General features: G+C 40.9%; 1 protein-coding gene across 1 annotated transcript in view; it reads left to right on the top strand.

Moving 5' to 3' along the window:
• The first annotated feature begins 3,537 nt into the window (after positions 1-3,537).
• The window catches only part of LOC6528877 (potassium voltage-gated channel subfamily KQT member 1), a 38,723-nt gene continuing 19,655 nt past the window's right edge, over positions 3,538-22,605 (top strand). Inside the window, exon 1 of the mRNA XM_043206866.1 lies at positions 3,538-3,930. The gene's annotated coding sequence lies outside the window, so the exon portion shown is untranslated. The remainder of the gene's footprint in view (positions 3,931-22,605) is intronic.

The raw sequence follows: 22,605 nt of genomic DNA, 5'->3' as shown, positions 1-22,605 counted from the left end.
GATCGATTTACAAGTATGTTACAGGAAAAGCAAGCTCTTCCGACCCCGTCAAATATCTATCTTTAATCAGGATCACCGATTTCAATCTGGCCATGTCGGTCTGTTTGTCCGTATGAACGTCGAGAATTCGGGAACTATAAAACCTAAAAATTTCAGACTAAACACGCAGATTAAAGTAAAGCTGTGTAATTCAACAAACCGCCCAAAACTGTTACGGCAACACCTTTTAAAAAAAGTAAAAGGACTATAAAACTAACATATAAAAAAACTTGGTGCAAGACGGATTGGTTGATAATTTATAAATCATATTAATAAATAAACAAAAATATACAAATAGACAAATTATTATTTGTAAGATCATCGTATTAGTTTTCATTTTAAAAATAATCAGTACGAAACTATACGCTTATAATTAATAAACATATAAAGATATACTAACAAATTATCTTTTGTAAGATCCCCAATATTGGCTCATAGTATCATGAAATAATATATAAAATTCACGTTGGGTGGCAAAGGGATTAATCAGCCCGGGTACAAATGCGTGGCGAATCAGTTCAGTTAGCGAGTTCAGACCGGGTCCTCCGTCGTGTTTAGGCGATGAAAGTCGCACTCCCTCCAATTTGTGGGTGTGAAGACCATATATTTACTTAGCTCTTCGTGTGGCTGCTCCTCCACCAGTTGTTGTTGTTTGATTAGGGCGCTTCTATTTGATTAGGCCGCCTAAGCGGGCTACGTGCTTGGGTTAATTTGTGGCACCAAGTGTTGTCCCGGGGTGCAAAAGTCATTGTTACTGGGGGTGTACATAGAAATGTATGTGCGTCTATCTGCGCCGATGTTTGTGTTTGTGGTGACAGCAAATAAATCGCACGCATGTGCTCGACCAGCAGACATCCACTTGCAGACACGGTGCACTCTAAAAAACTCGTAGTCTTTCACAAAAATACAGGGGATACGCATCCCTCACCTAGCTTTACCTACACCATAAAATAACTTAATTTATGTAGTTTTTTCTTACCCGTCACGTTTAAAGTGGCAAGTTAGTGTCTGCAGAAATCTTCGCTAGTTTTTTTATAGGTATAGGTATAGTCATTTTTCCCAGTGTCATACACAAAGAATAACACAAAAATTGTGCATAGCACGCATAACAATGAGAGAACATTTCGAGTTTTGCGAGGGTGGCGAATGGAAATGGGCCTAGACAAACTACTTCTCAGCTACTTAGTGATAAATATGCTGGCTAATCAAATGGGAACTAGATTTGCGGATTAGCTGCGGCACGAAGTTCGTTGGCCAAGTTACAAATCCCCTAGCTAATTTCCCTTCATCGCCATCGACACGGACTTCTAGAATTAATCTGAAGTCCTAGCATCGAGAACAAAGCGCAAAACCTAGGATGTTTACTTTCATTATATGGCATAACTTCAAGTTCAAATAGAAAAGGTTTTTCCCATTTTATCTATTAAACTGGTAATCTACCATAAATATTTTGTATTCTACAAATATTTACGAAACAAAAAAATCCAAAAAATTTTGTTCACAATAACTTTGGAGACCATCAATCTTGAGGTCACTCGTCCATACCCTTTGGCTCTCCCATCGCAATAAAAAAATCTATTTTATTATGACCGGATTAGGCCAACACACCCCAGGGTATACATCATTCTACCTCTTCCATCAGCCATATTTTTCTAGTTGGTCAAAACGTAAAGCAACAGCATGGGCCGAAAAGGACATTTGTCTTGAGTGGACGGCGGTCACTGGAACCTTTGTTCCCCTGCTCCTTCGTCATATTTGAAATACAAACATAAAAGTACAGATTTGCTGACTTCAGAGCATAAACCAAGGCAAACATAGTCCATATAAACAGATTGTTAAATATAGTTTATGCCGCAGGCTCAGAGAAGGAAATGTGCTCCGACTTTTCATATTTCTTTTACGATTCTGCGAGGACGTCGAGCTGAATGAGCTGAAGCTTATTCCTGGGAAAGGGATGCGATTTTATTGCTCTTGGCAAAAGCTGAGGTTGGGATGGAATCAATGTCGGGGTTCGGTTTTATTATTTGCATACTGCTTTTATGGCCCCCATTTAGCGATGAGAACCTTCCAACGCCCGTTTAATTCCCAATTAATTTGGGATTTGGCCAGAACTCTCCGACCATATAATTAGATGGCCATAAAACGGCCGCTAAATGCCGTCGGCCGGGACGTGCAGCATCAGCCGCAGCTTGGCTTGGGCAATAAATGCGTTCGTCACATGCACAAATTAACTACAAATAGTTGTTTTTCCAAATGGCCCAGCTGAAAAACCGATAGTTTGTTGCATATTTTACGGACTGAAAACGAAAGTTTCAAACACAGCCAGACGGGGGAAACACATGCAGCAATACAACAGCCAGCAAATTGGCGACTCATTAAAAGCCAAATGGTATTTTTCAGCTTTTGGGAATGTGAAATATCGTGGGTCGTAGTGCCCACAGGTGTGAGGGAAATGGAACTTTATGCTTCATAAATAAACAGAACTATTACCCCTTTTCCAGAGCATATTGGTACATCTTTAGAATACACATCTATCATAAACATAGCTTTGTGCTGCCTAAGATTAATATTTGTTGTTTGCTTAAAAATGTATCTGATAGAAACGAGATGTGTCACTTTAGATTAAGCACAATAACTCTTTATATAAAATGAAACTGTTGAATGAACTGTTTTTGATGTTTCATACGATAGGTTCTCAGCTGATTAAATCCAGAAGTAGGAAAGATAAGCCTCCTCGACAAGGAAACTCCATTGATTGTCCGATACCTATTCTTATTTCATCACTATATTTGCGTTAGCCCTAAATACACAGCTTTATGGAACATAGCGGGATAGAAAAGCCAAGGATATCCGGTGAAACCCGTTCGTTCAATCAGGACTTATTTGTATTCACTGATGGATTGGAGCTACGAACCCTTTCGAAACTAACTGTACTTCTGCGAATGCCATTATTCGAACTACAGTAAATAAATAACCCTTTCGGGGATAACAAACCGCACAAAAGAAAGCAAAGCAGCGAAACTGTGGCGTCACGTGCAAATCGAGGGGATTCATTAATACGCATTTGCTGTTTCGGCCTTAAGCAATTACCCCGAATTTTCAGGGGTTAACGTGGTCGGTTGGCTGGTGGTGGCGGCTTGTAACGGTAACGGATACAAGCGAACGAAACTGTTGCGTTAATGAACTTATGAGTGGGCACAGATACAGGCAGAGATACAGACACAGATACAGATACCACTCGGCTTCGAGAACGATACGCTGACCTACCAACCTACAAATGGCTCAGGCAACAGTTTCGAACCACAACATCGAGTATACGACATGTTGGCCGCACCGGTGACGTAGGCGTCGGCCAACGGGGCGGGTGGTTGATATTGTTTGGCGGCATCCATTTGCCCCGTATCGAGAAAACAACACATTTTTGCTCGAGCGACGAGCGCCGACGATGATGTTCGCCGCCTTCGTTCGACGTCGCAACTTTTGGCATTCGAGCGGATTCCGCTCACTCGCTCGCCAACGCTGCTGCTGGCCGCTACGTGTCCGCTCCGCTTCGTTTCGGCCCGTTCTCCAGAATCATTCTGACCGTTTTGCGCGATCTCAGCCAGTGGATAATAAGCCGGCGGACGGCGATAATAGCCTCCGTTCGAGCGTGAATGTTGTCGAGTTCAAAAACCAATGTGTCGCGGCGAGGGATAAAGCTAAGGAAAGAGATCTCCCAAAACAAATAGCAAAGATCGTTGCAATAGAGTGTATTTTTCTGTGCCAGTGTATCTGTGACGCTCACATAGCAGTGTAACCAAATAGAAAATAAGAGTAGAAATACTCGGCGAGCAAATTGAGTAAACAAACAAGTTTAGCAGCCAACGAAACAGCGAAAATCCAGTCGGAAAGGTGCGTGCAAGACTTATTTAAATAAATAAAACAAGCTAAGTTCAGCTAAGTACATTGCAAATATTGCATTACCAAATTTCGCAGCCTGAACGGATAGAAATTTATTTACGAGAATGAGAATTTATTTTTGTTAGAAAACGTTTTTGGCCTTTTTGGCGGCGGAAACAACGTCCGATTTTATTCGATATACAGCTCTACATGTCTGCCCCTGCATTGGATCTATATAAATATATGCGTGCGAGGCACGGGTGTTTTGTATACACCACAAAACCAATTCGTATTTATAAGATTTTATTTAAATATTCAAATATTCAGTTGTTAACGGTTCGTTAAAAAAAATTGTGCAGCATTCTTGGCCAGCAGCAGAACATAGCAGACTATCGTTAGAAATCCATCGCTTTTCCCATGCTCGATTTTGATTTGTAAGTAAAGAAAACAAAAAACCAAATTCGCAACCGGCGAGCTTTCTATCGAGAAATTCAAAACTAAAAAAGCAGTATAATTCCCAAGGAATGCGCCGAGTAAGCGCCAACGACAACAGAAATGTGCTCATAAAATACGAATATATAGAGTGCCTATTTTAATCAAACTCTTAGATTCGCGTTACGAATCGTATGATACCCACCAAAAGTGCTGTCACGAAGTAAAGTTATTATTCTCCTTGAGCCGCGAATCTCATTTATCTAATTTGGCCTTCAGCATAGTCATAGACTTAGAAACCCCTTATCGGAGTCATGAACAATATATAGCCCTCCATGTATGCGTAATACAAATGTTAGTCTATCGACAGGGAAATGACACTTTAAGATAAAGTTCTAGGGAAACTTGCAGGATTTTAAGCTTAAGCAAGAAGCGCAATATTCAAAAGATAATGTTTCCCCAAGCTGAAAAAGCGAATTGACAGTTTTGGCACCGTGCACATTATTATAAAGTTTTAATTTCAATTAAGATTTATAATCAAACGTTTTTCTTGGTTCTAATAGTTTGTCTAAACTGGGTGGATTTTACATTATTTAGCACGACTATTTAATACACTGTATAAGGAATACATATTTATTAATTAACAAATAATCAATAATTTGTGTTGCTATATCTAAAATGAATTAGACTTCCTTTAACTCGTAACTTAATGTGAAGTCCAGTGACCAAAAGTGATGCCTAACTATAGTAGACCGTCCACAGGGCATTGAAACGTGTTGGATTCCTGGTTCGAAAAGTATTTTCATGGGCGGGACGTGCTAGGTATTGCCACCCAGGATGAAGTGGAACTGAAAGCCGGCCTACTGGAGGGAGTACTGCCCTGCATCCCACGGGTCCTTTGCGGTTGTCAAACCAATTTGCTGGGCTCCCTTTCAAACTACGGGACTGCGATATGGCAATTACAGCAGTAGCAGCAACAGAAACAGAAACGGAAACTGAAACTGAAACGGAGACTCAAATTTTAAGCAATGAGAACGGGGGAAATGGGTCACAGATATATCGGAGGAGGGTTGTGTACGTGCCTGAAATTATATCGCTTGCCTGACATCCAAATTGGGGACACAACATCGACTCCTCGGCAGATTGAAGGGCTAGGAATGACATTTGCATTTGGTAAATCAATTACCCACCCACCACGAGCGCAGAACATTTCACTTCGGCCCAAGGTCGTTCTCCGGGGGCTCTGCACTTCACACGTTTGCACCGATCAATCAGACATCTGTTCATCCACATCGTGTAGCCATATCTGCGCCACAACTGCAGCCCGAGCAGCTCAATCTGTTCGATTGGTTTGTGACTAATCCCAAAGACAATTCCATTCCAACCGGCGGTCCCGGTTAGCCATGTTGGCCAGGGCGGCTTCCTTGGCCATTTCGCAGTTGACAAATGTCAGGGATGTTGCAAACATATGACCCCAACTTCCAATTTGCCAGCCAGGCTTTGTGCAGTAAAGTACACAAAGCTGCTCCAGATGTAAGCGCTCGAAATGAAGGTCAAAAGTGGGTGCACTCACGTCGTGAATATAAAAACATAACAATATTTGCATTGGGATTAATACCCGCGTTCGTTTATTAAACCCACAATAGATATTTAAAATAATCCCAAGCACTTCGGTCCTTGATTAGAATCTTCTTTTTCGAAGCCACAGAGATCGCAGTGTATAAAAACGAAACCCCAAAATCTACTTACCACTTTGAGAACAAGTTCTTACTCAGCGCAAATCGAAAATGAACTTGTCAAACTGCATTTGCTTGATAAATGCGAATGACTTCAGATGGCATCAATGTGTCGTTAAACAGACACCGAATTCACTTCCATTTTCAGCAAGTCAAAAGTATTGGTATTTACTAAGTTCTGCTGCTCCAGCAAAAACCTATTTCGGGTTATCAAAGTCCGTCGAACGGCACCCCTTAAGCAATTTTTAATTAACGGAGGTGGAGAAAATGTGAACAACTTTTGCTTAATCGCATAAATCCAATATCGATTGCTATAACTGCGAGACTTATATTTTCGTTGGGTGGGATGGATATTAATTACATATTAATTAAATTTTAATTTATGAAATTGTTAAAAGGAATATTTAATACTTCTTTTAAAAAGAAAAGTCAAAAATGCTTTAATAATGAAGAACTTGGGATGACAAGATATTATAAGAAGAATGAATATTTTCTGCCAACTTTTTTGTGTCATTAGCGAAATGACTGTTCATAATAAAATAAGTCTAGACTCTTTGTAAGCAAGTTTAACCAACAAAATGCTGACTTTAATGCTTTTTATATTGAATCCTTTGTATTGTTATTAACATTCTTTAAGGTTTTCTATAAGAGAATAATTTATAAATGAAAATCTTCCATGGGAGGCTAAAACGTGAATAATTCAAATATTGCGCTTAAATCAAAAAGCATTTTCAGTTTTGATTGAATAAATTTGTTCAATTATAAATTTATTTATACGAATGAAGTCCGGACCCTTCTTATACGAAGTAAAAAAGAAAAGCTGACTTTTGATAATTTAAAGTCAAATTGAATTATAATGGGATCACATTTCCCATGATTAATTATCTTTAAATGTAGCTTAAAGTGAAGTGGTGGGGCTACATTGAAAGTGAATGGCGAACAAGTGGAATACAAATTACCAGAAAAATTCGGAAAAACTCCTCTGCTTATGGCCTGCCTTTCGTTGACTTGGCAACTATTTATCATGGGCAGTTACCTACGTCCAGAATTAATTCACTTTTGTGCATTTCGCGCTGCATTCTCGTGAAAATTCTTCGGGAAGAAAAGCGAGCAAGAAACGGTAAACTTATGTTGAAAAAGCGAAAACTTTTGTTCCGGCACGAGTTGGAAAAGTCGGAGAATAAAAAGTTTGGACAGGAACCTACCGATTTCCCTTTCGCGCTGACCACAACGATGGCAGCGAGTTCTTTCACTGCCCAATGGGGCATTAATTAATTTGATAGTCCGCGACTGTCAATCCTTGAAGTATTTACATAAATTCGACATTAATAAACCACCAGCATAATGCCCGGAAGGATCACAAATTGAGTGTGAAATTTTACGCACCATTTAACCGGAAGGCCGACAAAGTAGAAGATGTAGGCCTGGGCTAGGCGATTCTTTTAAGGTGAAATACGGGCAGAAATTACAGCATTCGGGCCACTGAGGTTCGCAAAGCATTTAGCCCGGCTGTCAATTACCCAGAAATAAATTATGAACACGCCCACACGTCTGAGAAGGCCAAATGGAGGAAATGGAACCAGGCCAGAAGTAGAAGTGAAGCCAAATAGACATGTTCCTTCGTCGTCCTGTGTGTGTTCACAAGTGTGCAGACATTTTGGAATTATGCTGATATGTTCGCACATGTATACATAATATTCGCTAGGAAAAACGCTTCAGCAAGTCGCTTTCCCAATTCCTCTACCCCATTTTCCTCTCTTTTCCGGGGAAAAAGAGTTTCGTACTCACTTAATTGTTGTCTCGCATATCCCATTCATATGTGTCTCACAAAAGATGACAGCGGAATTCATCTTAAGATGTAGCGACTGGAAATTATTTTCGCGAGCGCCTGGCAAAGATTAAAAGCATTCGCTGGCATTCAAGTGGTTTAACATCTCACATTACCTATCCACGGGCTTACCCGGGGCAAATATTCCCGAGGGTGTCGCCATTTTGGCCAAATACAAACCCGGAATATATTAACCAAATCAAATTGATTGCGGTTTGCATATTTGCTGATTCCCAACGCAAATATTTTCGAGAGTTTTTAACATAATGTATTCAGCACTTGTGTAAACAGGCTTAAACTACTTTAATTGAAATGGAAAATCATTTAAATCGTTTTAAGAGCATCGGATATGTAATTAAGTTGGGATTAACTCGGCGAGGCTGTGCTTAGGTTAGAGACTAACTGAATCTGTGAAAATTAAGCTTGAAGTAACCAAGCAAATGGTAAATTAGTTCCTGTTTTTCTACTCCACTTTTTAGTTATAATAACATACAAATTTGCTCATACTAGCTTGCACTAAGAACTCACACAGATATTAAATGATGATTTTAATATTAAATATTTGCAGCAAGCAAAATATTGCTTTTATTTACTCAAAAGGGGTGCATATGTTCATGAATACTGTGCTTTGTAAGGCAGAAATAGATGTGGGCAAGCCCTTTTGCGAGTATAAAAACGCCCCATTTCAATATTGATATCGAATGGCATAAATACATTTCGCCTTTCGCCAGCCGAGTCCAATAATATAAAATATTCGCTTGGCATATGGCTGGGCTTATGCTCATTCTCAACCTGATGCTTTCGGAGGACCAACCATACACATGTAAATGGCGCACACACAGCTGCGCCGGGATGTGTAAATAAGAGTGAATGGGATATGTTAGACTTCAGGAATCGCTGACAAGGATGGGTTCCTGCGCTCCCTCCTGAATTTCCTTCACCTTCAGCGTGCCGTAGCCGTCATCTTGGTCTCAGTGCCAGCATTTTGTAAATTAATAGAGGCCCACACACACACAGTTACACGGGCCCAACACTTTATGTTTGTTTACAAATTCGTTTCTCACTTTTTCGCCTTCTCTCCGCATTTTCGCATGTGTGTTTATATGGGCCAGAACACTCCGCACACAAACACACACACACGAACACATATGTTTATTTGCTAATGTTAACCTTACCTCAATCGCACTTTTATGACATTCAACGGCAACGCGGCGTATGCGTAATCATGTCGGTGACGTCACACGCCGCTAGATGAGCAGACCATCAAAGTTCCAAGTTAATTTCTTTCTTAGTTTCGGCCGCCAGAACTTCTTCGTGGCAACTTCAAAGCTATTTCGCTTGATAAATGAAAACTTTTTACGTTGTCGGCTTTTGCGGCCAGGAAAACCCTTCACAAACCGTTGAGGGTAGTTTGCTTGTGGGGTTGGGGCGGCAGTGGGTGGTTTGCCCCTCTCGCAGGCAGCGCTGAATTTTCAATATAATTTTCCCATAATTTTGCACGAAATTGAAAATTTACGCCCAACTTTATTTTCGCTTTTAATTTGTGCGCCGCTTTGCCCTTCTTGCAGGCCCGTCAACTGAGACACACCCTGTCATAAACAGGGTGCTACATACATACGAAAAAAATTTATTTTTTAAATGTATTCGTTTACGTATACTACTTTACCATTTTATAAAATATTACGGAAATGTAATTATTTATTAAATTGTTTGAAGCTCTATAGAACTTTTAAGTACGTGCTTTTAATTTTCAAAGCCACTTTTACTAAATAAATACGAATGAATACGATTTTTTGTAATTAAGACACATTTTTTCAATGTTCAATCAACAGTGCAATTGCACTACTCTTAATTTGGGATTATATTTTTATTGTTAGTGCATAATAAGAAGTCTTATATCCTTCGAGTGTTCAAACATGTGTGTATGCCTGATTATTCAAATTTGCATATAACACTTGGGGAGAGAGTGGCAAGAGGACCAAATTTATGTTCAATTGAAATCAGAATGATCTTTTTTTGGGCAGGAGGATTGGGGTGTGCAATTTGTATAATTGATTTAACATTGCGTGCGGCCAGAAGTCGCGGATATAGCTCTTAATTGGAGAAAACTCCTGGGGTTTCCCCTGCACAAAAGTGAAAGCTGAGGAAATAGGTTAGCGAAAGTCGGTTGGAAATTCACCTTAGTGAAGTCTACATAATAATTTGTTAATGAAGGCGTCTTTAGTTCGCTGTGCTTCTGGCCCAGACTTGATTCGTGACACATTTTTGTTTTCATTTTCGTATTATTATGCCGCTGTTTGTGGGTCTTTTGTTTGGGAAGTCCCGACGCGAGGCCCGCGATAAGGCACGTCTGGAATTGGGTCGTGTTTTGCCCAAACGTTCGTGGCGGAACTTTCCTTTTGCCCGGACAGGTTCGCACTTTTATTAGCCAATGGCATGGAATGCCTCTGACTTTGGCCCAAGCTGCTGCTCCACTTTTCCGCTTTCCTTAGCCGAGTATGATGGAGCTAACAATAAAATGTGACATTCCCTGCCAAAATTATTTGCTTTTCGCTCTAGGTCGCGGACAATTGTTTGTTGCCCGAAAAAAAGGGAAATGGAACAGGAAACTTGGCAGACCAACCCTTCCAAAAAAGCACACAAAATGTTGTAGCATACTTTCTGGAACAAAGTGGACAAAAGGGCGAAAGGCTAAAATAAAGCTTAGCACTTTAGGGGATTTGTATTGATGTTCATTTGTTGTTTTATTGATAAGACTTTCTGAAATGGAAGCTTGACGTTTCCAAATTTTACCTATTAAAAATAACTAAATTAAATACCCAAACAGCAAATATTGTCAAGCTAAATACTATAACATTTAACACATTTGTATTTGTCGGAACGAAAGCCAGTAATTTTAAATAAGACACTGTGAGTCTAGCTTGAGATTTACTTACACTTTCTCTTTCTTTTAATAAGTGCAAACGTTTCCAAATCTAAATTCAAAGCTTTTATTTTCTGTGCCGCAATTTTCTGGACACATGAGGGCTGTAATTAAATTGCCAAAAAAGGCAAAAAGGAAACGAACATGAAATAGTAACCCAGAGATTTGCAGCCTTCGACACGAAAGCAATTTCAAAGCCACCTTTTGTTGCGGCCATCCATAAAATATGAAACATGGTAACTAAACAGGAGAACCACTCCAACGAGAGGTGGGTGGTGAAAACAAATTTTTCCAACATTGCGGCCGTTATAAATGCAGAATTGAAAAGTGCACTTGAGGCCCTTTGCATCGATATATCGAAAAATAATGCCAACACTTTAGTGGAGTCGAGACCCAGCCACTTTCCACAGACCACTTTCCCTGACCTGGCACACATATAATTTCGCCCATGCAACTTTTTCGGGCTTCCGTGAGATACGGATCACGGATGCCACGTGAAAAGTTTGGGATTGGGTCCGTAACCCAAGCTTAAATAACTTTAGCCAAGCACACGTTGGACCTTTCATCATGGCCAGCATTTCAGCGAAGGCATTTTTAAGCGTCATATTTTAATAAGCTGATTTTATAAATTCTTCAATAAATCGTTGCAGGTGTGGAGCTTGAAAATGTGTTCAACAATGAAACTTTATACTACACTGCCATGCAAATATATGCAGTTTTAAAGAATTTTACGTAGATAACATGAAGATTACAATATACTGATGTCTAGTTTCCACCCAATTTGCTAAAATACCTTGTCAGCTTTCAGATGGGCGAACAAAGAGCTGGATGCTCCAATTACTGTGTCCCTGTTGATATTGATTGGGCCTACGAGCCTGATAAATTCATGGGTCTTCTAAATTAGAGATTTCTGGCTCTCCAGTGCTGTACTTTCAGACCTGTATGCTCCAATTACTGTGTCCCTGTTGATATTGATTAGGCCTACGAGCCTGATAAATTCATGAGTCTTCTAAATTAGAGATTTCTGGCTCTCCATTGCTGTATTTTCATCCCAACAAACAATGGGCTCAGCAAAAAGAACCTGCAGCCCAGAACGTGCCACGACTTCACTAGGATCCCTTGAGAACCAAAGCACTCCACTTCACTCCATTTTCCGACCTCCTGGCTTAAGAACCTGCCCCACTTACCTCATCCCTTGCCACATACCCTTACCCCTTGGAAAAAGTTTCACTCAGCCGGGGAGCTTGTCAATTCAAATAGAATTTAAAGTGTGAGCTGTTCAAATTAAGAATGGAATTAGTGAGCACTCAATTGGTTTGCTGAATTCATTTCGATCGGTTTCAATTTACTTTCCCGCAAGAAGCTCTTATAATTATAAATTCATTTAACTGCTTCCAGTGCCATTAAACTTATCGGGACTATGGTGTAACTTATCCTCTTAATTGCTAAAATCACAATGAGTTATTGAGCCCATTGAGGTTTCCATTTGTACATGAATGATGGATACATTTAAGGACTCACTCTATTTAATGCAATATAGTGTGCGGATAGGATGGAAATTAGCAGGCTTAGCGTATTTTGAATATCTTTTTTTATAAATGAATGTACTCTCAACAAAGTATTGTGATTAATTTAGAGGTTTCTAAGCTGGCTAACTACAAATACTTCAGTCTATCGTAGAGCTACCAACGCGTTTTTAATTGTTAAAATTGAAAGACTAATTCGGTTGAAACTCGTTATTGAGTTTCTAGTAAAATATGCACACACTGCTCCGAGCACTAAATTCACACTGAATAATTTAGCTTCCAATTCCACCAGTGGGCAGGAAAAAAAATGGCCCGAAATGGCCAATTGCATATGGAAAGGGCATTTCCGCTTCGTTGCACGCCCGCCGATCAAATGGCATTCTTGTACTTGATGTTTTTTACGCTTTCTTGCCAATGTTTCCCCCTTTCCTTTCCCCCTGCCATTATTCTCTAGTACCATGTTGGTGAGGAACAGGACTAGAGCGTTTCGTTAGCTTCAAACGAGCATTTCGGGCCCGCCAGCAAAAAGCTGTTCATAAATTGCATGTTGGCTTTTGTGTTGGCATGTCGCTCCCGAGGACCCCAAGGACCCCGACCACTCCTTCCCTGCCGCCAACCTGGTGGATGTGTGCCGGTGTGTACTCCATTTGGTTTTTTAATAGACCCTGCTCGCATTTAAACTGTTATGCTCGGCCTGGTCCGACGCTCTGCTCTGGACTGGGCACAAAGGACCTGCTTCTAGCTTTATCGTTTAAGCCAAATCAGTGTCGAGCTCTGCCACATATTCCTGCCGCAGGTGTCTCTGTGTGTGTAAGTGTGTAGGAGGGGCGGGGGGAATCGATGGCTCAGGCGGCTAAGTTTAGTATGAATTTACAATTTCAGTACCTGCACTCGGGCTCTGGGCACCATAAATTTAAAGCCACTCCCACGCGCCGCGTGGGCGGTTCTCGACTGCAATTAGCACCAGCTCCTGGACACGTATTAATCGTTTCGAGCTGCAAATGTAATTAAAAACCAGTTAATTAGTGAAGTTTAAGCAATGGTAGATATTAGGCTAAAATTTCCCTTCTCTCATACAATAAAATATTAAAAACCCATTCAGTGTGGTTAATTAGCAAAGGTAAACAGCGCTGTGTGTATTTAGTTCATAGCATTTAATTTTCAACCGATTGCAAAGTGGCGTGGGCAGAATTCGATAGCGGGCAAAAGTGCTAAGTGATTTATACTGACGATTAGAATCGAACACGGCATAAAAACAAACATACAAAGCATTTCTAGTCGGGATGTTCGATAACGTTTATATCGCCTCCATTACGGAATGACAAATGACGAGAAGATACGGCTCGGAGGTGATGGAACGTAGAAAATAAATTATAACCATTCAAAGATATTAACAGCCTATAAAAAGCTCCACAGTTCAATATTTCAATAGTTATTTCTGCCAAGATAAAACACATTTTTTTCGCTTAAGGCGGGGATAAGAAAACATTGAAAGGAGCTGGAAGTTATAAGGTAGCAGTATTAGGATTCAAATTATTATGTTTAATATCTGACTATAGTGAGAATTAAATCATTATCAGATATGGTATGATATAATTATAAGCCATGAATTCATTTTGGAGGAAACATATAATTGGAATTGTAATAAGCTTTTAAATGTAAGAACTCAGTAGGCAAAAGCTTTACGATATATTTCATACATTATTTTACATTTTATTAAATAAAGGGTACCCCAAAATAGTTTCGTTGACATTCTAGCCATACGAGTACAAGTTATTTAATTGGTTATTCCTACAAGGGAAAACATTGAATTTGTGCAAACCCTGGAGAATTGGAACTCCCTTTCTCAGGAGTCTCATTAGCAATACAAATATGTTGGTACGCCTCAATCGGGAGTGTCTTTAACCAAAATATACTACTTTGCCAATGAGTATGTGGACATTGAAATTATTTAAGTAACAACAACTTTACTGTATATATTGGTCTCACAATTAGCAAAACAAATAGGTCAAAAAAGGCCAATTCAATCATGGTGAAATAAAATGCCAGGCAAACAAATTACTCAATTAGCAATTGAAAATTTTCGACCATATTTAGCCAGTATATACCGTTAATGAGAACCAGCATTTGCATTGCTGGTATTAACTATTCATTAATTAAAAAGCCACAGCCCGCTGTCTGTGTTAGTTGTAGCAATTAAAATGAATTTATACCGGAAATGGGAAAGTTCACAGTTTACACTCGCTGGTGCTGCCAAATCAAATGGCATTCTGCTGACTGCAACACATGACGTATACGCAATGCGGTCACAGTTATTATTGGGTTGGCTAAAAGCACGTGTCCCTGTATGGGTGAGTGGGCCAAGAAGAAGCACAAAGAGGGTGAAAAGGAGGAGTGCACAGCCCGTTTTTCGAGTGTTTATTAGAACTATTTTCCTGTGGTTTCAGTTTGTATTGTTATGGCCGGGTGTTAGTTATTAGTGCAGTTCGTTGTTCGTCCTTTGGCTTCTGGTTTTTGGTTGATGGTTGTTGCTTGTTGTTTGTTGCTTGTTGAGGCTTGTTTCTGCAGTTAGTCGTTATTGCGGCTTGTCGTGTCAAGGGTTAGCGACAAATTCCCCCCTCTTCCCCTTTTCCCCACCATCCAACCATCAAAGCGCACAGTTTCTTTCTCCCGCCGATGCGACATTGTTAGCCGCAGTTGTTCGAGCCTTCAAGCGTTTCTGCACATTTGTTAGCGCCATCGCAGAGCCGAAAATAGTTCAAAGGGAAGAGCCCACCTGCAGGCAGCATTTTGGCTTGGTTTCATTAATTTGCATATTTAGCAAGTCACTCGAGTTTCAGGCGGCGCACTTTCCATTTCCTCGCTTTTCCGCACTTTATTTTTAGTCAGCCAGCTAACTGCACTTGGCGCTCATCAGAATTCACTGTCGGAAGTGGTTGCTGCCGCCAAAGGAAATGTGCACTTGACTCCGTTTGTTGTACCTACTTGGCCATTCGAATCTGCATAAATACTATATACTCGTGCAAACAGATAAACATATACCAGATGCTATACGAGTATGTGCAGCGTGGTCGGAGGCAGATTGCTTCTGCACTGCGGCATCAGCTTATGCAAATGACCCAAGCGAGCTATCTATCATAGGTCAGCAGATTATGCTAATGCCCAATATCTCGTTGCCTTCCAGAACGGCGGAGGCAAACGTATCTATTTCAATATTCAGTGAGCCTTCATCGGCTCAGGAATCTATTTTCGAATAGTTTTGGTTCTGATACGGTCAAGCCAGAAGTCATTGCATTGGCATTCAGAAGTCAATTAGGGAATGCCAGAATAAACAAACAAGATACTGGGGCTTAAAGAAACTTTTTTAAAATTTAATTCGTCTATCATATATATATCAAATTCCTTAGGCATAAGTTATCCTCTGACCCTATGCCTACGGCATCAGACAATAAATGGATTTATTCAAATAATTATATTGTTTGCTAAGGTATTAAATTAAGTGCACTAAGTTTTGGCCATTATTCTAGACTGTAAAATGAATAATTTACTAGTTTTCAATTTCAATTATTTCTGGCAGTAGTTTGGAAAGCATAAGAAATCTACGATAGATTTAAATAAAACGTTGAACTACTCAGAGTTTTCCAGGCATTTCAAGTCAAAGTTCTTGAGGAAAAACTTTCGAACTTACGCTGGGTTGACTTGCAGGCGATGATGGAATGGAATACCTCCCCCATAGCTTTTATATGCACAACGAAAACAATTATTATCAGGGAATCCTCGATTTTTCCTCCTTATCCTCTCTACTGCGTCCTTTAGGATGTTTCCGCTTTTCATCTTATTCTTAACCTCAAAATCAATTATTCCCAGTTCGTTTAAATCATATTAATTATAAATTGAGTATAACGAAGCGAGGCAAAGCCGCTTAAAGAAAGGCGGAACGGAAATGCAAATTTACCCAGACGCTGGCCGAATTCCTGATTACTCGACTTGCATTACAAATTTTCTCGAACCGAGATTACGAAAAAATTTGTTAGGCCAAAAACTTTGAACATGGAAATGCAATTCGCCACCGTTAAATCAGCTTAAGCCTATTTTTCACCCAGACTCATAGAATGTGCAAGCGGAGAAACCCCTAATCGGATTAGAGTTTGGCAAACTTAAGGTAAACCAAGTGATTACCTAGGACCAGCCCAAAAAAATAGTTGGCCTATTCCTGAACACCACATGTGAAACTTTTGCAGCTGAGGTTTCAAGACACTCAGAAAGAGTTGTATTGAAGCGACGGTTGTTTATTACCATTTTAATATTAAAGCTTAGCCACAAAGCTAGTGGGTACCAAAGGTTGTTTAACTATAATACCAAACATAAAAGTGTTGTTCTTTAAATACATTTATTGAGTGGTTTGTTAACTTTATTTATTACGGTGCTGTCCATCCGATATTATTGGCATCGAATGGGAAACTTTCGGATGCCTTTGGAGGAGCACTCGAGTGTGCTATCAGTTAATTTTGGAATCTGTCAAAAAGCATTCAGCGAATTAAACCCAATTGGCCAACCACAACGCCGAAAAGGAGATCCGCAGGAGCAGCAGCCAGCAGCCAGCAGGCAAATAAACATGGCACATGACACTGGATTACATTTCATTTCACATGTCCCCCGCACACCCACCACCCCACGAAAGGGGTGGCAGACGGTGGCCCTTGGAAAAGCCAAGCCGGCAAAATGGCAACTCGCAACTGGCAACTAGGAAACTGGCAGCAGTCAGGTGGCGCAGAGACTGCTAAATTTTCAAGTGCAGCAGGGCAGCTCTTTTAGGCGCAGCTCGTGGAAATTGGACATGAAAATGAAAGGCGTCGAGGGATGAGGGTTTTGAGGGATGAGGGAGCAGCTGAAATGGCGCACGGAACGTGGCAGTAATGCAGCAGCAAGTGGCACAAGTAGCAGCTGCCACGTTTTGCAGCAGAACAAAACCAGACCAGACTCCCTAACGAACTTGCAATGCCCTCAGGAAAATTGGATGCCCAAATTAGATGACCACAGCTTGGGAGGTCAACCAAAATCAGGGCAGTTGTAAAGAGCACTAAAATATATGGGTCATACGTGTAATAAGGTAAACATATTCAAGATGTATTTCTTATTTGTATAAAAATGTTTCATGAAATAATAAACAAGATAAGTTTCTGTATTCAAAACAATGATATTGCTTTCAGTTTCTCTTAAGAAATTTGAAGTTTTCGTTATGAAACTGATTAGGAAACCTTTTGGACATGAGTAAGATCTGATTCTCTGAGGCTTTTTAGATGTAGCTTGATTTATCCACTTTTTCTGTCCCAACGAAAAAGAAATACATAAATCACCTTCCGCCCAATAAACTTAGTTCATCTTAATAGAGCTTATTTGAACAGAAAAAGTTTACCTTGGCCACAATAATGACCGAATCAATCGAATCAATGAATGTCAACTCTCAAAGCGAATTTTTCCATTTGCTGATGGACTTTCATTTTAACCGAGTCATCAAGCGAATTACCCGGTACATTTAAATTTCCAACGCCTGGACGAGGATTTAAGAGTGGAAACAAAGAATATTTATGGGAGAAGTTTTTACGAGGGGGTTCGCTCAGGACCAGCGGGGCTTAAGCCGCCCAGTTTTCCGGGCTACCCCGTCGGACATTAGAGTGCATGGGAAATGCGGAAAATAGACCGTGCCCCACTCTAAGTAGTTCGTCTGCCCGAGTGTCAAAGCGTCGCCAGCCGCAAGTGTAGCATACTTATCGAGCGGTCAGTCTGTTCGGCTGTGTGCTGCATACACATACACATGCATACACATACACACACACACTGCATTGTGGCTGTGTGTGCAAGTGGGGAAGTGTTTCGTTTTCTTTTCGAAATGAAAGAAAATGCTGTTTAATGTGCTTTTTATTATTTACATCCGCGGGGCGAGGAGCAGGCAGGGCGGACCCTAACAAGCGGGAACAACGCCCCTTCCTCCAACCGCAAACTCATCAACGTTTCCTTATTTTTTCTGCATCGGATTTCCCCTCGGATTTTTTATATTTTTCTGTGGCACAGTTCCGGCAGCGGGACTCTCATTTCTATGCAAATTCAAAGTGCCGCGGGCGCAAAATGTTTTTATTGTATTTAGTGGAATTATTCACGCCAAACTAACTTTTGTCAGGCTACAAAGAGGAAAATCGGTTCATATGTCTTGGCTTTGTTTTGATTTCCAGCAGGCGCAATTTCTTTGATGGCCCCTCAATTTTAATGCGTTCAAATTGGCTTTTGAGGAAATGCCGCACCTCCTTTTAATTTCCATCCGAGGTGTTCCGGAAAAACTGACATGTGCTTTGAGCTTTTTTGATTGCTGGCAATCAATTGTAATGACAAACAGTGCAAATATTTTCTCAAATCACTTGGTCGCCCCGCAATAGCCCGCCATAATGCACCAGCGAAGAGAAAATAGCAATAAGTCTCGCGAAAATCAAATCAATATTATCGATCCCTGCGCTCAAGACGTGCACACAACATATGTATATGTATATACATATATATATACCCATACATTATTCACATCATGTTACAATTGTATAATTATTGCCTGCAGAAGAGCGAGAGGGATTTGTCAATTGCATGGAATAAGTTGGAGTGCAAGGAAGAGACGTCCTCTTTATTGAGAACACTCTCCAATGCATTTTCCTCACATTCAATGTATATATTACATCTAACAGCCATAAACTCTAGGTGCAAATCAATTCTAGGCATTCTCTAGGTATGAGCGGCACATATGGTGGCATTCTCCTCTTAATACCTAGTAATCTCCTGTATTTGGCTTGTTTTTTTTGTATTTGTCATTTATACGACGTCGTAAACGTATAGTGATCAGTTCCACTCAGCGTAGCCCCCACATTCATGACCTTTCCAATCGGTTAATTAAACGGAGCTATCTGAACAAACTAATTGAGGTTGGCGTACTGCAACCTGTTGTCCGGCCAGCCGCCAACCGCCAACCGCCCACCGTTAACCTGCCACCGCCCACCTGCCACCGATATACGCATCAAACGACGGCGAAATCTTAATTGTCAATCAATTTCTGGTTGTTTAACATTCATGATCCGCGTATCAAGCGGAATGGACGATGCGGCCGAACGGGAATGGGAATAGAATCGAGCATTCCAGCTCAAGAGATGCCGCCAATTCCAGGCGAACTCTTACGAAACCCGAGTCGCACTTTGTGACGCTTTATGGCAACGGTGCTTGCATATCAGGCTATATGGTGCATGGCTGGCAACGCCAACGTTGCGTATGAGCAACTTTGAATAATTAACTCACTTCAATGGCTGGCAAGCGTGCTGCGGTGGCTCCTCCACACTGAACTCTGCCACATATTCTCGATTCTCCCTACAGCCTCGATATATATCTATGCTCCTGTCACTTGGCGTGGAACGTAATAAAGTGCCGCGAGAGGGGAGGTGCGGGTGTGGCGGAATATTTTGCTGACAATATAAATTGCATTTTGGCCATTGTCACTTGGCCCAATAACTTGGCAGCGAAAAAGTTACAGCAGCACACAACACCGAAAGCCATAAAATAGTTGAAATATTTTTTAATCAATTTGGCAGCGGGTGACCTGTAAAAAGTTGCAATTTAAGGAGCAGGAGTAAGTGGTTGGGATTTTACACAAATCATCGGGCCGAAGAAGTCTTCCGATTGATTGAAGCCAGGAAAATCGAATTATTAAATTCTTCTATATAAATATTTGCTATTTGAGTGGAATTGAAATGTGTGTTTGCACAGTGAGCACAATAAGGGAAATCTAAACAGAATTCGCACTATAATCGCATGTAAATTGCAGAGCGAATTAAGGCACTTCAAAAGTTTTCTAATTCTTACTTTAACTATTTCGTGGTTACTTTAAAATACTAAGCTTTCGCAGGACAATTCACTGGGCTTAAGCCATTGAACACTGAACTATGCTGTTAACATAGACCACTTCCGATTGCTTGGACTTTTGCCATGAAAGGCAATCTATGTGAAGCTAATCAAATACGGGGAAGTAAAATAATTGCTCGCTGAAGCCTGCTGAGAATGTAACGCAATTTGACGATAATTAAAATTATGCCTGCTGTTGGGCATCCAAAGGGGGTGGGGTGGGTTGCAGTGTTGTTGTGTAGGGATGTGTCACGAATAACGCTTTAAGCGGCTTATTCGCCGCCCACTGCCCCTCCGCTCCGCTCCCCTTGCCAAACCCTGAAACGCCCCTCGAAGTGAGCAAGGCCACGTCGAATGTAATTATCATTAGTAGAGACATTGGTGAACAATTTTTGCGTGTCCGCACGTACACGGTGTTCGGGACTTAGGATCCGGGGACTTGGGAGTCCTCGGACCACTGCAAAGGGGCCAGCCTAATCTCTGGGAAAACAAAAGGGCCACGCCCCTTTACTGCAACACCAGCCCGCCTTTTGCCCGTTTCTTTTGTTGTTTGCCTTTGGCAGCTGTTCAAACAAATTACAATAAATTCGCAATTGTTCTTACAGAGCCGCGGACATTTGATTGATGAAAAGGCATCAACAAGTGTGGCAGCTACAACGGCATCAAGATCTTAACCATTTAAGCCAACAAACACCAAAAACAATTTCAACCCAAAAGGGGAAACGTGGGAAAGCGAATAGCAGCGCGAAATTAGCGCACTTAAAGTGATTCATTGATAACTTTTTGGCACGCCATCAGACAAAGCCGGTATGGTATGGTTATAATCCCCAAGCCCATCACCCATCACCATCATCATCATCAGAGCAGGTCTAATCAGTGTCACACGCCATCGAAGTAAGCCAAAAGCCACCGGTGCGGTATTCCAAAATAAAGACCAACAGGCGGGCGAAATGGAAGGGGGGAGCCGGAAAGTGCATGGATAATGGGTTAATGGCATTAAGTGCAGGGTAATCATACCTGCTTTGTGGGAACATAGGGCTGACACGGTTAAACCGGATTTTCCGCCCTTGGCAGATGCAATCGATGTCTAGTCGCATTGATTGACTGACTCTCAATTGACTTGAAGTGCAATATGAACTAAAAAAAAAAATCGCATCTTTTTTGTCGCATTTTTCAGCAACATTTCTTATTAAAATACGATTTCTAGTTCTCCAGGTAAGTCAATTCCTTGTCAGTCAAGAATACAATTAATACCAACAGAGAACGAGTCTATAGTCGAGTTCCCCTTAAACTTACACCCATTCTCAACCTATCACTTAATTGCTTAGACTGAAAGTGACTTGGTAGATAATAGTATCCTTGATTTGCAAGCCCACACCTTTCTTTCCATTTAAATGCACAACTTTAAATGAGCACATGAAGGGGGAACCGACACTGAGTGCCGTGTAAACAACTCCTGCCTGGAATCGCTCATCCCTAAGCAATTCAAAAATACCAAACCAGGTCGGAACTCCCCGGTTCAGTGGGAGCTGGGGATACACTCGACGTTGCCAGGCATTTTAGTTTGATTAAAAACACGGCCCAGGAGGAGAAGATGAGGATGAGATGAGGAGGAGTAATCTATAATGCCTGCTAGTAAGTTTCAGTCTGTGCCTGCTGGCGATTGATATGCAGATATAAGAGGACAGGAGTGGATGGAGTTGGATTTGGCGGCAACACCTTGGCAACTCTGCATCTGCCAGGGTTGCTAAGTAGGCCACGGCAATGTGTGTCTTTGGAGAACACACACAGAATCGGAATCGCACACCTGGCGAATGAAATTATACCATTGAATGCCAAGGAAAATACAACACGAGTAACTTTTTCCATATGCACAAGAAAAATGGAGAGTCGAAAGGAGAAAGCCCAGGGGGAAACTGAGTGCCGCATGCAGTCAACTGTCAACGATTTTCCTTTTGCCAGCATTTTGTCCTAGATTTCATTATTGCCAGCAAATTAATTGCACACCGAGCCCAACACAACCTGCTCACTACCCATACACGTGGGAAAAAGCTTAAGTCATTTTGCCGTAATTTCAGAGACTTACTCATTAGGGTATTCCAAAACATTATTGTTTTAAATTTTTCCAAGTGCGTAAATTTTCCGCATTGGGATTATATTGATTGCCCTTCTGTTAGAATTGAGAAGGTGCCTGAAGAACGCCACAATTGCGAAGAGCAGTTGGCCAAGATTTTGGACTCCCCTTCAGGGAACTAGAAAATTGTGAATTTTCCCCAAGTGCATCCATAGCACCATGGACTATGAATAATTCTG

Source organism: Drosophila yakuba, chromosome 2L, assembly GCF_016746365.2.
Source record: "Drosophila yakuba strain Tai18E2 chromosome 2L, Prin_Dyak_Tai18E2_2.1, whole genome shotgun sequence".
NCBI classification, from domain to species: Eukaryota; Metazoa; Arthropoda; class Insecta; order Diptera; family Drosophilidae; genus Drosophila; species Drosophila yakuba.
This window is presented reverse-complemented; position numbering and strand designations above follow the sequence as displayed.